Source organism: Hyla sarda, chromosome 5 (assembly GCF_029499605.1).
Source record: "Hyla sarda isolate aHylSar1 chromosome 5, aHylSar1.hap1, whole genome shotgun sequence".
NCBI lineage: Eukaryota > Metazoa > Chordata > Amphibia > Anura > Hylidae > Hyla > Hyla sarda.
In genome coordinates, this window is record NC_079193.1 from 180,034,040 (window position 1) to 180,050,870 (window position 16,831).

The following is a 16,831-nucleotide window of genomic DNA, read 5'->3' on the forward strand; positions in this document are numbered from 1 at the left end:
GAAATATCAAACAGCCTGTTTAGTGATGTAAAGACCACAAAATAGGGACACGGAAGACATGAAAAGTGAAATTGTTTGATGAGTCTAGTTTCACTGGATTGTGTATATGTCTTAAGATCGCTGGATTAACCGCTTAAGGGCAATGGACATAAATGTACATCCTGATGCGTTGGTACATGACGCGAGCACTGGACCCGCTGGTAATGGCGGATATCGGCAATCAAACTGATGACCATCATAAACCTCTGAGATGCCATGATCAATACAGAACACGGCATCTGCGGGCATTTAAATGGATGATTGAATCCCCTGCAGCATACTATAAAAGTGTAAAAAAAATGTAAATTTTTTTTTAAAAGTGTACAATGTGAAAATGAAACCTTCCAAAATTTGCAAAAATGCGGTTTTCTTTTCAATTTCCCCACATAAATAATATTTTTTGGGTTGTGCCATACATTTTATGGTACAATGATTGATGTCATTGCAAAGTACAATTGGTCACGCAAAAAAGCAAGCCCTCATATGGGTCTGTAGACAGTCATATAAAAGAGTTTTGGTTTTTAGAAGGCGAGGAGGAAAAAAACAAAAATGCTAAAATAAAATTGGCCTGGTCCTTAAGGCCAAAATGGGCTTGGTCCTTAAGGGGTTAAGCCTACAATGCTGACTGGCTTGAACCCACAGTCAAGCATGGCAGGGTTTACTGTTTGACCTTGGGGGTGACAACATGGCACTTATTCAGTCTGGTCATCCTTAAAAGTAAAGTAACAGCCCAGAAATAACTAAATATTCCAAATGACAACTCCATCCCATGGTCCTCCTGACTTTGTTTCCAGATGGTAATGCAATCTTCCAGGATGACAATGCACCTTTACACACTGCATGAAAATGAAGTTAAGCATTTACCTTGGCCAGCCCAGTCACCATACTTGAACACTAATGAGCCAGTGTAGAGCGTTCTAAAGAACAAGGCTAGGAGTAGATTCTTCTAGCCTGCTTCTGTCAAGGAATTAGCATCTCTATTAGTTGAAGAATGGGACAAAATTTACATAAGTGTTGTTTGTGATTTTTTTTTTTTTATTCTTCAATGTATTTTAGTTGTGTTATGTGAAAAGAGTGTGATCTTTAGTTGGTGTCTGAGTTATTTTGTCCAGCCCTTATGTAAGTATCTTACCACTCCATGCATAGACTAGGCAACCAATCATTTTGTTTCACCCTAAGACATTGTTGTCCTGAATAACAGCCTTTATAGAACAATTAAAAACCAAGCTATTTAGAAAATAGATAAGACAGAAGTACAGCACAGAGATGTACAGTTAAGAAATCATTTTTATTCCATATTCCATGGATACAGGAACAGAAGGTGTCGCGTTTCAGTGGTATGCCCAGACTTCTGTATTTTGTATGACTAAGGGTGTACACAAAACCCCAAAACACGTCACATTCCTGGGCCTGTTCTTGTGTTCATGTAAATTGGAATAAAAAGTATTTCTTAACTACACATCTCTGTGCTGTACTTCTATCTTATCCATTACTGTTGGATCTTGTCCTGCCTCGTATGCAGCGTATGCTGTTTTTTTTTTTAGAAAATGCCATTGGAAATCCCTAGTGTCTCTGGACATTTTAACTCTATATACCTACCTCTTGGCTGATGAATGGCTGCAATACATTAGTATGTTGTTAAATCACTGATGCCCAAGAAACATATTTCAGCACAAATTTTATAGAAAGCCTAAGATTATACAATACAGTAAAATGAGGAAAAAAAACATCTGGCAAACAGGTCACTGCTACATCTCATAAACTTCACACATTAATCTAAAATGTTCATATCAGGCTTGTGGTGCACCTTTGGCATGTACCCCAGAAAAATTTTCCAACATATCCACCTCAGCTTTCTATAGGCTAGAAGCAACCAGATGTGTGACATATGTTTAGGTGGTATGCTTTGGCACACCTTTTATTTTATTGAATTGAAAAATGTAGCAGGCTCTATTTTTGCAAAACAGAGAGTACACGATCATGCATTTTTAAGAATATATATATATATATATATATATATATATATATATATAGTAAATTTGAGTAGCCGTATTAGTCCAGTGATGCAGATGCAAATCATATAATGTTGCAGTATCTTGTAATACCTTTTTTATTGGACTAACAGCATTTTGTAGAGACAAGCTTTCGGGATTCCTCCCTTTATCAAGTCCAAAGCAAATCTAAGCTCACAAGTAGAAGACACAATTTAAACAGCATATCACATGCATATCTTACTTCATCTCATGTGCACTCTCATTCGCTGTACATTTTTAACATGCATTATGCGCTCCCAATAACACTCTAACTATCTGTCACGTTATACACCTTACGCGCTGCCTATAGTAATCTACTAAAAAGACCTCAGATCCCATCACGTTCCTCCCTTTACACCATCTAATCTAATTAAACATCATCTAGGGTTTCCCATACTAACCGAGACCAGTGCAGCATCCTGACAGCCTGTACTGCGGGGCAGCACTGCAAGGTTGCATACACGGACATGCGCTGCAGGAACAGTGCAACAGCGGGGAGATTTCTGACAGTTCCGCTGAATCTCTGAAAGCTCCACCGAAGTGACAAGAACTGCTTATCAGAACTCAATACAAATGTATCTTTTGTGCGGATACTGAATGCTTTTAACAATACTTGAATATAGCAGGATTTTATTTATTCATTCATTCATTTATTTATTTATTTGTTTACACATTTATTTATTTATTTGTCAATGTGCTACGGACATTTCTGGCCCGTGAGTGACATCACAGCTCGGGGTTTTCTCTTGCACTTTTTTGAAAAATTGTAGATATGAAAGGAGTGTTATCTGTACAGTACCTCAGACCTGAAGTTCCCTCGCAAAGCGCGTTGTCTGCACCTGTTTTATTGTTTTTTGGAAATAAACCTATTGGTTTACCTTGCTGTTATCTGTGCTTTCATTCGTACAACAGCTCCCCCACAAGCACCGATTTGCAAATGGAATACAGGAAGCGGACTCTTTCTCACTCCGCATACTCCACTAATTGCACCGCTATTGTTGATGACCGGAAATGGATGCAAGGCTGCCACGGAGTATTTACTCATATATGCGCATAACAGTGTTGTGCCTGCAGCGCAACACTGATAGGTGAGTGTACCTTCTCACTATTTCCTACCTCGATTGGTACATTGATAGATCCTAAGCAGATCACCTATTTTTCTGGTTTAACGGCACTTAGATAGCGCCTGTATCTCTGTTCTTTTCTCTGCATATTACTACATATAGTATATAGTATACATAAGAAGTTGAAGTGTACAGGGAGAATGCATTCATTGTGGTCTTTTTCTCCTGAAGCTCATAATCTCATGTCCCTATTTTCAATTTTACCCTTTATTTATACCAATTGTATGATTTAATGTAGATCCACTTAGTTCACACATATTTTACTGGAATTAAATATAATGAGGTTGAATACATTGGGAACTCAATTTGAATGCTTTACTAAAAGTTTTAAAAAATGTTGTGGCTATATACTGTATGTCTATCTATCTATCTATCTATCTATCTATCCATTATCTATCTATCTATCTATCTATCTATCTATCATCTATCTACCTATCCATTATCTATTTATCATTCTATTTGACAATGATGGATGCGTACACAATGAGATACATGACATATTATTTGGAATTCATGTTTGGCTGACCAGTGCTACTATTCTTTTAACATATACAAGGTCAGGTCAAAGGGTAAGTGTTACGCCGAGCGCTCCGGGTCCCCGCTCCTCCCCGGAGCGCTCGCAACATCCTCGCTACTGCAGCGCCCCGGTCAGATCCACTGACCGGGTGCGCTGCGATACCGCCTCCAGCCGGGATGCGATTCGCGATGCGGGTGGCGCCCGCTCGCGATGCGCACCCCGGCTCCCGTACCTGACTCGCTCTCCGTCGGTCCTGTCCCGGCGCGCGCGGCCCCGCTCCCTAGGGCGCGCGCGCGCCGGGTCTCTGCGATTTAAAGGGCCACTGCGCCACTGATTGGCGCAGTTGTTCTAATTAGTGTGTTCACCTGTGCACTCCCTATGTATACCTCACTTCCCCTGCACTCCCTCGCCGGATCTTGTTGCCATTGTGCCAGTGAAAGCGTTTCCTTGTGTGTTCCTAGCCTGTGTTCCAGACCTCCTGCCGTTGCCCCTGACTCCGATCCTTGCTGCCTGCCCCGACCTTCTGCTAAGTCCGACCTTGCTCTTGTCTACTCCCTTGTACCGCGCCTATCTTCAGCAGTCAGAGAGGTTGAGCCGTTGCTAGTGGATACGACCTGGTTACTACCGCCGCTGCAAGACCATCCCGCTTTGCGGCGGGCTCTGGTGAATACCAGTAGTAACTTAGAACCGGTCCACTAGCACAGTCCACGCCAATCCCTCTCTGGCACAGAGGATCCACCTCCTGCCAGCCGAATCGTGACAGTAAGACAATGAGACCCTTATTTCTTGTGCTACAAACCTGCAGCATTAATTTAATGCAGTTGAGAATTTCTGCTCAAGATGCCATGGATATCAATGTTCCTTATTATCAGATTGAAAGGTTTATGTTATGTGATCTGGATATACTGTTTAACTATATAAGCCTGTGAAATGTAAAAAAATATATATTATTTATAGTAGCCACAAATGTGTAAATGTGTTACTGCAACAAGTACTGTAAATAAAAAGTCTCTGATGTACAATGTGTTCTTTAATGACAGTAATGTTTACAAGTTATTACAAATCAGGTACAAGCTCTGGGACTAGTCCTACCTGTCCAACATAAGAATATTTGTGAAAGTAGATACATTCATAAATATTCCATACAAGTTTCCATGCCATGGGCCTTAAATGTTGATGATAGTTGTCTCTCAGACTAGTTTATAGAGTATTATACCCTGGAAGAAAGAGGAGTCCAGCGTCCAATAACTCGGAGGATAATATTTATTTCACCAGATGGTCATAACAGGAACACAGGGTACAGTGACGCGTTTTGCCTTACAACAAAGCCTTAGTGTATGACTAAGGCTTTGTTGTTAGGCCGAAACGCGTCACTGTACCCTGTGTTCCTGTTATGACCATCTGGTGAAATAAGTATTATCCTCCGAGTTATTGGACGCTGGACTCCTCTTTCTCCTGTCGTTCAATTTGGGTGAGATTCACGCCCTGTCCGCGCGCACCTGGGGTGAGCTGAAGCACTGTTGTTTCTCAGTATTATACCCTGATACAAGAAACTGCTAATACACTCATGGTTTGCTGGAACACAGTAGATGTGTTTAATTAAGGATCTCAATCTTTAAATTTGGCTATGCTATAATTTCCTATGTTATTCCCTATCCTCTTTATCACGGAAAAAATTAGGGACTTTTTTGATTTATATAATCGACAAATTGTTCACCATTGCCTACTGAAGCCTATTATGCTTTTCTGGCACATTCTGCAGAAAAGAGTCACAGCTGGAAGACATTGCCATGGCAGTTTGTAGAAGATACGAACAGAGAATAAATCCAAGAAGATGTCACTCGTGAATCACTGCTGGTATCTATTATATGGTCACTAAAAGGGGGAATGTTAGTCTGTATATAATTTGTGTCCTGCTTGAACAGTATGGCTCCAATGGGGGGGAGAGAGATTGGCAAATATTTGAACATTGGTTGCATCTTGTAACTGCTGTCACAATATTTCTATGTAGCTCCATAGACATGATAGCTATAAAAAGATCTGAAGGAGAAGTGGGTCAGTGTGTGGTTAAGATGAATAACCGGCAGAAGTCCTGCAAAAATGCATCTGCAGAAAAAAAGATGAGATATTGGCGGAGTTGTAGCACCTGCCTTAAATCCTTTGTCTGGGAAAATAGAAACTGCAGTGCATGTAGACATTAGCCATGAGAATAGTTTGTTTTCTTCTGGAAACCTTGTACCTGTATAAAGTTTGTGCTAAATGGCCGGATGCAGCAGCTGTGACATTTTTGGAGTTAGACCAAGAGGCTGCAGACCCCAAAGAGGAGGCAAAAATAATGCAAGTCAGAGCTTGTGAGTAAACAATGACATGCTTCTGGTGTATGAAAGATCTATTGTAACCCTGGTTGCGGTCTACACTATTCTACCCTGTGGCATATATACAGGGTGGGCCATTTATATGGATACACCTTAATAAAATGGGAATGGTTGGTGATATTAACTTCCTGTTTGTGGCACATTAGTATATGTGAGGGGGGAAACTTTTTAAGATGGGTGGTGACAATGGTGGCCATTTTGAAGTCGGCCATTTTGAATCCAACTTTGGTTTTTTCAATAGGAAGAGGGTCATGTGACACATCAAACTTATTGGGAATTTCACAAGAAAAACAATGATGTGCTTGGTTTTAACGTAACTTTATTATTTCATGAGTTATTTACAAGTTTCTGACCACTTATAAAATGTGTTCAATGTGCTGCCCATTGTGTTGGATTGTCAATGCAACCCTCTTTTCCTACTCTTCACACACTGATAGCAACACCGCAGGAGATATGCTAGCACAGGCTTCCATTATCCATAGTTTCAGGTGCTGCACATCTCGAATCTTCACAGCATAGACAATTGCCTTCAGATGACCACAAAAATAAAAGTCTAAGGGGATAAGATCGGGAGACCTTTGGGGCCATTCAACTGTCCCACGACAACCAATTCACTTACCAGGAAACTGTTCATCTAGGAATGCTCAGACCTGACACCCATAATGTGGTGGTGCACCATCTTGCTGGAAAAACTCAAGGAACGTGCCAGCTTCAGTGCATAAAGAGGGAAACACATCATCATGTAGCAATTTCGTATATCCATCGGCCTTGAGGTTTTCATTGGCCCCACTATCTTTGTACCCCATAAACCACACCATACCATCAATTTTTGTGTTCCAACAGTCTTGGGGGGATCTATCCAATGAGGGTTAGTGTCAGACCAATAGCGGTGATTTTGTTTGTTAACTTCACCATTCACATAAAGGTTTGCCTCATCACTGAACAAAATCTTCTGCGTAAACTGAGGCTCCTCTTCCAATTTTTATTTTGCCCATTCTGCAGCACCTGAAACTACGGATATTGGAAGCCTGTGATAGCATTTCGCCTGCGGTATTGCTATCAGTGTGTGAAGAGTTGGAGAAGAGGGTTGCATTGACAATCCAACACAATGGGCAGCACATTGAACACATTTTATAAGTGGTCAGAAACTTGTAAATAACTCATAAAAGAATAAAGTTAAGTTAAAACCAAGCAAATCATTGTTTTTCTTGTGAAATTCCCAATAAGTTTGATGTGTCACATGACCCTCTTCCTATTGAAAAAACAAAAGTTGGATTCAAAATGGCCGATTCCAAAATGGCCGCCATGGTCACCACCCATCTTGAAAAGTTTCCCCCCTCACATATCCTAATGTGCCACAAACAGGAAGTTAATATCACCAACCATTCCCATTTTATTAAGGTGTATCCATATAAATGGACCACCCTGTAGAATTCATTGGGTCCTATAGCAAAAATCCAAATTGGGCCCCCTCCAGGCAGGAACCCCCTGTGGACTATTATAAAGTATAACACTCCAGTGCCGGGAGGTTGGGGAGTATTATAAAGTTTTAATGCTCTATAGAAAAGAGAGCACTCCTAATTCAATAATGCTCCAGCTATAGCCCTGAGTGGTGGAGGGAGGGCAATGTGACAGCCACTGGAGTAGAAGGGAGGAGAAGGCAGTGGCAGAGCAGTCACTTCTGGGAGGGTCACACACACATGGAATCTGGGGTGGGGGCCCATCGAGGCTGACCAGGAAACTGCAGTCGGACCCCCTTATCCCCTGGGCCCCAAAGCAGTTGCACAGTCTTCCCCTATGAGTGGTACATCACTGGTTGTACCCAATAGAGGCCAGGCATTTTACCTTGTGTGTTGGTAAGAGCTGGTTAACTTTTGTATAAGAGGTGTTACATCTTCTGTGTGTATTGTTGATATCAAGAACCAGAGTCCTGGATGCCCTCCTGCAGAAGAGGTAAATGTCAGTGAGCAATGGACTTTGTGCTGTGCTGAAAAGACAGTGAACATTGTCATAGTCAAGGTCTAGAAAAGCAGTTAAGGTAAAGCCCACTATACAGTATGCTAACATTAAGGGTCTCAAGATCTTAACGAAGATATCCAGTGCTAATAAATGTATCCCCTATGCACAGAATAGGGGATAAATGTCTGATGCCAGGGGTCCGACTGCTCGGACCCCCAATGATCTCCCGTTTGGGGCCCCAACTCGGTCCCAGCTGAGTTGCTGTGTGTGACATTTCGGGCAGTGCCCCTATACAAGAACTTAGGCTCAAACTATGTGGACCACAAGGTAAAAAGGTCCCGCACTTTAGTTTACAATGCAGTGTCTGGTCATCGTATCCAAGAGGTTAGTGCAATCTTGCAAAGTATGCCTGGACATGCACAGTTAGGTGCAACCTTGCAGACACCATCAAAGGCACTGTTGGTTTACGCAAGAACTGTCAGCCATCTTGGTTTAAGTAAGAGACCACAAAGTTTAGTTGGTGGGCACATGTCAAATATAGTTTAAACTATAGTAGCATTTTAATGCTAATTTTTTCATAGATACACAAAAGACTAAAAACAATGTAAATATTCAATAAACCTGCTTGAAAGAAAAAATAATCTGTTATTGGAGCCCACTGGTTAAAACATGAAACGTTTGTTCATTGTAAAATGTATACATTTGTGTAGAGCCGAGTGCTGGAGGCAGTATAGAGACACACTGAGCAGTAGCAGCTATATGATAGTCTTGGTAAGTCTTAAGCAATCTGTAATTATTCTTTATTTACACTGTTAAAATATTTACATCTATAAAAAATAAATATAAGGAAATTTGGATGCTTGTCTAATTCAGTCACATTACAAGAAATGAGGTCTGGTTCAGAAGGATATCCTAATTGGCTGGGTAAGGTATAGAACACTTGGCCCTAAGGACCAGATTCTGTCCATGGTACTCCTTTACCTAGGGCCTTATTAACATCCTAGGTACTCTAGTAAGCCCTACCTCCAATAGGCAAACTAAGGCCTTCCCTGACTACCTAGCTTGTTCCTAATTCCTTACACATGTGATAAAAACCTGAGTTGGTACTTGGGGCCGTGACTAAAGCATGGAGTTAAGGGGACAGAACAACATTTTCTACAGTATAAGAAATAAAAAAATATATGAAGAGAAATATAAAACCAGAGGTCAGTTCAAACAACTCCGAATAAAGTATGAAAGATATCCTGTGATAGTCCAGCAAATCCAAATGATAAGACTTGTTGCTTCTCACTGTCTCCATTTACCTCTCTCTTATCCTTAGAGGCGCCCATTACAATCCATAATGTCTGGGCAGGTATTTCATTTCATGACATGACAAGCTACCAGTACAACCTTGACATTGCAATTTGTTACACATTTTTTGAGTGCGTTCTTTGTCATACATGAAGACTCATCTTTAAGCTCAGTGTTACATGCATTTAATGGTGAAAACAGATCCATCATATATCAAGTAAAATAAAATAAAAAAGCTAGTAGCAGTTGATAGAAGTTGATGTGTACAATGTAGTAGCATACACCTGTCAATAAATGTTGTGCATGATGTACAAATACAGTGCATTATGCAAAGAGAAATATTGAGGACAAAAAACTTTTTCCAAAACAATTGTATATTTTGTGTTGTGCCTATAATTTATAATCGATCTTAATGTTGGATACCCTGACTATCCTTAACCCTATTCACTTTTCACAATTCTCATGTACTTCCTTGACATTTCATCGTAACAACTTCTTTTCTTTCATGTTGTTTACACGAACTGTATTGTCCAATAAAAACATCCATTGTTTACAGTGCTGGCTATGTTCAGAAAACTGGAAAAAATGTCACAAATCATATTTTTTTTTCAAAAAAAAATATGATTGTTATGACTGCTGCAAATGTGTTGTTTCAGAAAGTAGACAAGTCATAACAATAAGTGTTTACGTCCCACAAGAACACCCTATTCACATTGCTTTCAGCACATACCCTGGGAAAAAACGTTTTCAGCACATACAAGTTCAGCACATACCCTGGAAAAAACCTTTGACAAATATGCTGAATATAAATGCCCTGAGTATGCACCTGTAAAATGCACATTGTTAACAATAATGTAACATTATTAAATAATGAAAAAAATAAATGATAATACATTAAACTGCATGATATAGGTTTATGTATTTATTTATTTATTTTTTTTGTGGAGACCGGCTAAATAAGAAAAGGGCCCAATGGGTTGATCATTTTTGTGATCTGCTAGGTCTTTGGGGGTCTGTGGGCCTCTTAGACACATGCACTGAAAACCTACACATGGAACACAATGTAAACTTTCTATAAGAAGCCATTGATAAATGAATGCAAACATTCATGTTGCAGCATTCTTTTTTTTTTCTAAAATACATGAAACAAAAATAAAATTTTTATTGAGCAGGCTAAAGGACTTTTGGCACAAAGGGTGCTGCATTAGACAAACTTGGATTGTATTCCATGTAATATCAAACACGTATTGCTTCATTCATGATGGACCATGGCTCCCCAAGGATATTTTTATGGAATGATGCTGTGTATTGGTTTTCAATCATAAAGCTTTAGGGTTCTCTATCTTTCTCTACTTCAATTAATCAGACGTGTAGCAGCCTAAATTAACAAAGTGGCCTAGCAATTTCTAAATGACCGGGCATCTTGGGACAGCGCCCAGAGAAAGATAGTTTTAGGTCGATAGGTAAAGGCCTAAACACTTATTTTGAGCAGTCTCTAAACCGAAAGCTATTCAGAGACCTGACTGCCATTAGGAAAGTAAGTATCTGGCAATTCATGGCCTCTCCAGTCTGAGACCATTTATATTACATTGAGTGATGGCACACCAATGTTGAGTTTTAAAGGGGTTCTCCGGTGCTTACACATCTTATCCCCTATCCAAAGGATAGGGATAAGATGCCTGATAGCGGGAGTCCCACCGCTGGGGACCCCCGGGATCTTGCACTCGGCACCCCGTTTGTAATCAGTCCCCGGAGCGTGTTCGCTCTGGGTCTGATTACAGGCGACCACCGGGCCGGCGCCGTGTGATGTCACGCCTCCGCCCCCGTGTGACATCACGCTCCGCCCCTCAATGCAAGCCTACGGGAGGGGGCGTGATAACGCACAACCCCTTTAACTCCCAGTACATGGCCAAGGGGAGATACTGTCAGTAAAACAGTTAAGATGTCATGTACTGTTATGCAGTAACTTGAAGTTACTTGTATTCAATAGGTATACTAGATTTTGAGGTAGAATCATCTTCTTACAGGTTAGCAGTTGATAGTTGGGTGTTATTTATTTTGAGTGAAGTTGACAAGATGGTGTCAGGGATAAGGAAGGGTCATCTTTCTTTTTGGTTGAAAGTTTCAGAACAATGCAGCTATGTCTGTGTGCCTGAGGGTAATAGAGAGTGTGATGTTATACAATGCCAAAGTGAAGTTTTAATTCATATAATATGTTTTAAATGTTTTGACCTTTGATTTATGAGTAAGGAATGGAGGAGGTATAACACATTAGGAAATATTACCATTTTTAGAAGATTTGTTTTTCCCAAAAGTGAAATAAAGAAAGGCAGTCAAGGATTTCCATAACACTATGTATGATGTTATATTGTCTTGTAGTAGGGAGGATGTTCTTACAATTCAATCAACTATGAATGGAATTATAGAATAAATAAATAAAACATATTCCCTGTGAAAAACTTTCTGATTGTGGGGGTCCAACTGCTGGCGCACCCTGCAATCTCCTGTATAAGGGTGGTTGCTCACCCAGCCTCCTAGCGCTCTCTCAGACACAGGCTTCAGTGACAGCCCGCTCAGGAAATCACCAAGTGAGCTGTAACCTTGCATAGGAGATCGCAGGAGGCCCTAGAGGTTGGACCCAGTGGTTGGGCCCCCGTGATCATAAACTTATCCTCTATCTTGTGGACAAGTTTTATTTCCCCTTGAGTACCCCTTTAAGATTGTATTTTAATGAATTTTTTGTATGAAAGCCAGGATGGTTTTGTAGGGCCTTAAGTTACCAGATGTATCTTACTTATTTACACTGATACTAAATCCTAAACAATGGCACCATATTAAAATGTCAGCAGTGTAAAACAGTTATATATAAAAAAAAAATGTCAGCAGTGCATTTAACCCCTGAAGGACTGATTTTGCACATAGAATTCCATATGATGGCTTATTTTTTACGCCACCAATTCTACTTTGCAGTGACATTAGTCATTTTACCCAAAAAATCCATGACGAAACGGAAAAAAATTCATTGTGCGACAAAATTGAAGAGAAAATTTAATTTTGTAATTTTGGGGTCTTACGTTTCTACGCAGAGCTTTTTTCGGTAAAATGACACCTTATCTTTATTCTGTAGGTCCATATGGTTAAAATGATGCCCTACTTATATAGGTTTGATTTTGTCGTACTTCTGAAAAAATCATAACTTCATGTAGGAAAATTTATACGTTGAAAGTTGTCATCTTCTGACCCCTATAACTTTAAATTTTTCCGTGTACGGGCCGGTATGAGGGCTCATTTTTTGTGCGGTGTTCTGAAGTTTTTATCGCTACCCTTTTTGCATTGATAGGACTTTTTGATCGCTTTTTATTCATTTTTTTATGATATAAAAAGTGACCAAAAATACGCTATTTTGGACTTTGGATTTTTTTGGCGCATACGCCATTGACCGTGCAGTTCAATTAACAACATATTTTTATAGTTTGGACATTTATGCATGCGGCAATACCACATATGTTTATTTTTATTTACACAGTTTTTTTTATTGGAAAAGGGTGGTGTTTCAAACTTTAATTAGGGAAGGGGTTAAATGATCTTCATTAGCTTTTTTTTCACTTTTTTTTTGCAGTGTTATAGCTCCCATAGGGGGCTATAACAATGCACACACTTATAATATAACTTATTTAATGCCCTGTACATCAATCCAAGAGGGGCTAGGAGGTGAGCCATGAGGCTGCAGCTCCTACTAAATTGGCCCTGCCTCCTTGACACTTGACTGAAAAAGCTTTAGGACATCCTCTCCAGGAAACCTAGAGTTCACTTTTATGCCCTTAAAGCTATTCAACATTATTATCTTCAGCTCATAGAAGCATCTAGTGCTGACAGATTCCCTTTAACCAAATTAAAGAAGAAGGGCATTTCATTTCAATGTCTAACATAGTATGTAATGCACCATATCCCCAAGTGACTTATGTTCCTTCACCTGAAAACTGTGTCATGTCAACAATGTATTGTTTTCACACGATACATGTGTAATAAATGCTTTGAATAAAGTTGGAATTTTTCTCCTATGAAAAGTACTAAGACAAAGAGCTTGTACTATTGTTCCAGAGAGCTATCAGAGTATGATAACAGGCTCTTCACATGAGTCAATGCTATTATCCCATAAACTCCAACACAGTTTCCTTTTTTTATGTGCATTCCATTTCAGATTGTGGTACTGTCGTTGTCCAATTGAAGGGATTGAATAGTTACAGAAAGATTTGCATTAACAATACAATAAAGTGTTTGGCTGCCACCGGTTATTAAAGCTCTCAATGGATGAAGTGTTATTTGGAGACTGTAATCTGTCATCTAATTACTAAAAACTATGGAGTAAATGAGGAACTGACTGGTTTGATTCCACCGATATGGAGATTATGGATAAGCCTTTGTATTTGAATCGGCCTCTGAAATGTGAGATGTGACATTGTCTGAAATTAATGCTTGGTATTAAGAAACATGTAAGAGGACACCTTCCTAGACGTGTTCATCCAGCAGGAATGCTTGGAACACTTAGACAAAACACAACAAGAGATACACCTAATAATAACAGATAGTCATTTGGTGGCTAGAAATAGTTTGTCATCATTCATTTTTATATGCATAGGATAACAATAGTTTATGCTCTCTGGCATGCTGTCAATACCCTGCCTTTTACTCACAATAGTAAATCATTCAGAAGCATATGTTACAATTATCATTATAAAGTAGTATAATTGCAATAAAAGGGAGTAACTGAATCATATGGTTCCATGGCTTTCTAGATAGCTACAGGCCTGAATGGTTTCAGTGATTCATCTTAAAATACATAGTTAATGGTTAAGCAGTGAATGAGTGTTAACATGGGAGAGTCCCACGCATTGAGGACAATAGGCATGGTTAATATGTGTGCCGTCAGTGGGCTATTGAAACAATAAAGTCTTTTATGTTTTTCACCTTAGGACAGATTTACTAATGATGTGATTTATGGAGGGCAAGCACCAACAATTCAAGAACTGAACCCATTTGTTTCTAATAGCTACTTTTTGGCGTAGTGCATTGTGAAAGTAATGTTGGATGGGGAAGTTGTAAGGAAAAGATTTGTGTTTGATGTGTGATTTTATTATACTTTGTGTAACTGAATTCCTGATAATAATAATGATGTCCTGGGGATTGTGTTGACATCTTTCTATTATTTTTAGTTTATAGATTGTAAAGACTAGTGTTTTCTTCCATGAGCATTAGCTATTTTCAATGTTCTCTTCTCTTCTGGAATGTGATTCACATAGACACAATGTCACAATTGTGTATAACCTATGAACTGAGCGATCATTAGTTCCTGCATACTTCAACATGCAAAATGATAGACCTACAGGGAACAGGCATGGAGGATCATTACCTATTGTATTTACTGTTAAACAATTATTATGATGCTATTTCTTCCCAGCTATACATTGGCATAACAAGAAGCAACATCAAAATGTATAAAGAAAAAAAAAATGTATCATGTAACACAACCAAGTTTAGAATTATTTAAATCCTTTAAGAACTTGGCACCCTACAGGCTAGTGGCATCCAGGCATATACTATTCACAAAAAAAAAACAAAAAAACAATACTCTCTAATAGGAAGAATCTAAGCAATTTCCCCATCTCAAACATTAAATGTGTTGGTTGATTTATATGAATGTTCGGTTGGTTTATATGAAGTCCATCATATAAACCAACCAACACATTACATTTTTTGAGATGGGGACATTGCTTAGATTCATTCTATTAGAGAGTATTGTTTTTTGTGGATAGAATATTCCTGGATGCCACTAACCTGTAGGGTGCCAAGTCAAGTGCTGGATTATCATTGGAGCTACTCCAGCTTCAGGACCCATGCTCCTTTTTAAACAGCACCTCACTGCCACAGATAGGCATTATGATCACCCACAGCCAGGAAGGGGTGCCCAACGAAGATGACTATTGGTCTTTATTGTGTGTCGTCTTTAGGATACACACACAGTTAAACTATGCACTTCCAGTAATGGCTAAATTTCTTCCTATGCTTCCTGCACTGAAAGTCAGAAAAGAGGAGAGGAATAGCGCATCGGAAGGATGCGCACAAACTGTGGGTGAGCGATGTGATAGGGGGAGTGTGTTGATGCACTTTATTTTATCATATAATGTACTACAGAACCAGGAAAAAAATATATAAGACAAAATTGAGAACATTATGGAATTGCGTAATTTTGTGGGGCAATAATTTTTTTTAGCAGTTCACAATATGGTAATTCTGACATGCTTTTTCTAAGGTTGTTACAATTCCAATGATACCAACCTTAGATAAAGTTAGTTAAACAAAAAAATTGAAGACAGAAAAAAAAAGTTTGTTCAATGCCATGTTCTGACCCCTATTATTTTTTTATTTTACCACCTATAGAGCAGTATTAGAGTTTATTTTTTGGCACCAAGACCTGTAGTTTTTAACGGTACCACATTTTTGCATTTATGTGATCACTTTTTATTTAAAAAAATCTGGGACGTAATGTGACAAAAAAATCACCACTTTTGGCACTTTGAATTTTTTTGTGTTTATGCTGTTCACCTTGCAGGATCAGAAACATCAAAATTTAACCTCTTAAAGGAGTACTCTAAATTAAATCTTTTTAACGCCATTAGCTCTGATTTACAAAGTTATATAATACTCCCAATTACCTCCATTGCCTTCTGTGTACGCATCGTTGTTTTACAGCGAATCCGGAAGTGCAGCCTCCCTCACAGCATTATGACTGTCGTTCCTCAGTATGTGCGCGTCAGCGGCCATGTCTGCAACGAAACGTCATCGTTTCTCCGTTCCTCCCCTCTGTCAGCCCTCCCCAGACAGTGCGTCCATGTCACGCCCCAAGTTGAATATTCATAACGCATTCGCTGGGCTGAGTAAACGCCTCTCTAACCTCCCTGCTATCATCCGGCGAGTCGCGCGCATGCGCATTCGCCAGCATACAAGGACCGGACATGTGATCTTATTCCACGCTGCCGTAACTATCTGTTATATTCACAAAGCAACCTACGCCAATATGCAGCGCGATCTCAGCTTGATTGGAGGATGTAGGGGGGGGGGGAGATGGCGTAGTGGCTCTGGGTGGTGGCTAGAGACAGGGGGAGGCAAATACGAGGCAGTGAGGGGCGTTGTGAAGAATAATATTAGGGGTGGGGAGAAAGACTGAGGGAGGGATTGTGACCGGAATCATATGCGCTAGGAATGATGGGTAACGTCAATTATGACGTCAGTTTCAGACGTACAGTACCCGGAAGTATGCAAAATTACCGGGGGCTGTAGCTGGAGAACCGCTGGACCGATCCTGGAGATCACCACCTCTATTTAAAGGTATTTACGAACCCTATTCTATGGTGATATTTATTTGCTTATCATAGTACTCCTTTAAGGACCAAGCCCATTTTGGCCTTAAGGACCAGACCAATTTTATTTTTG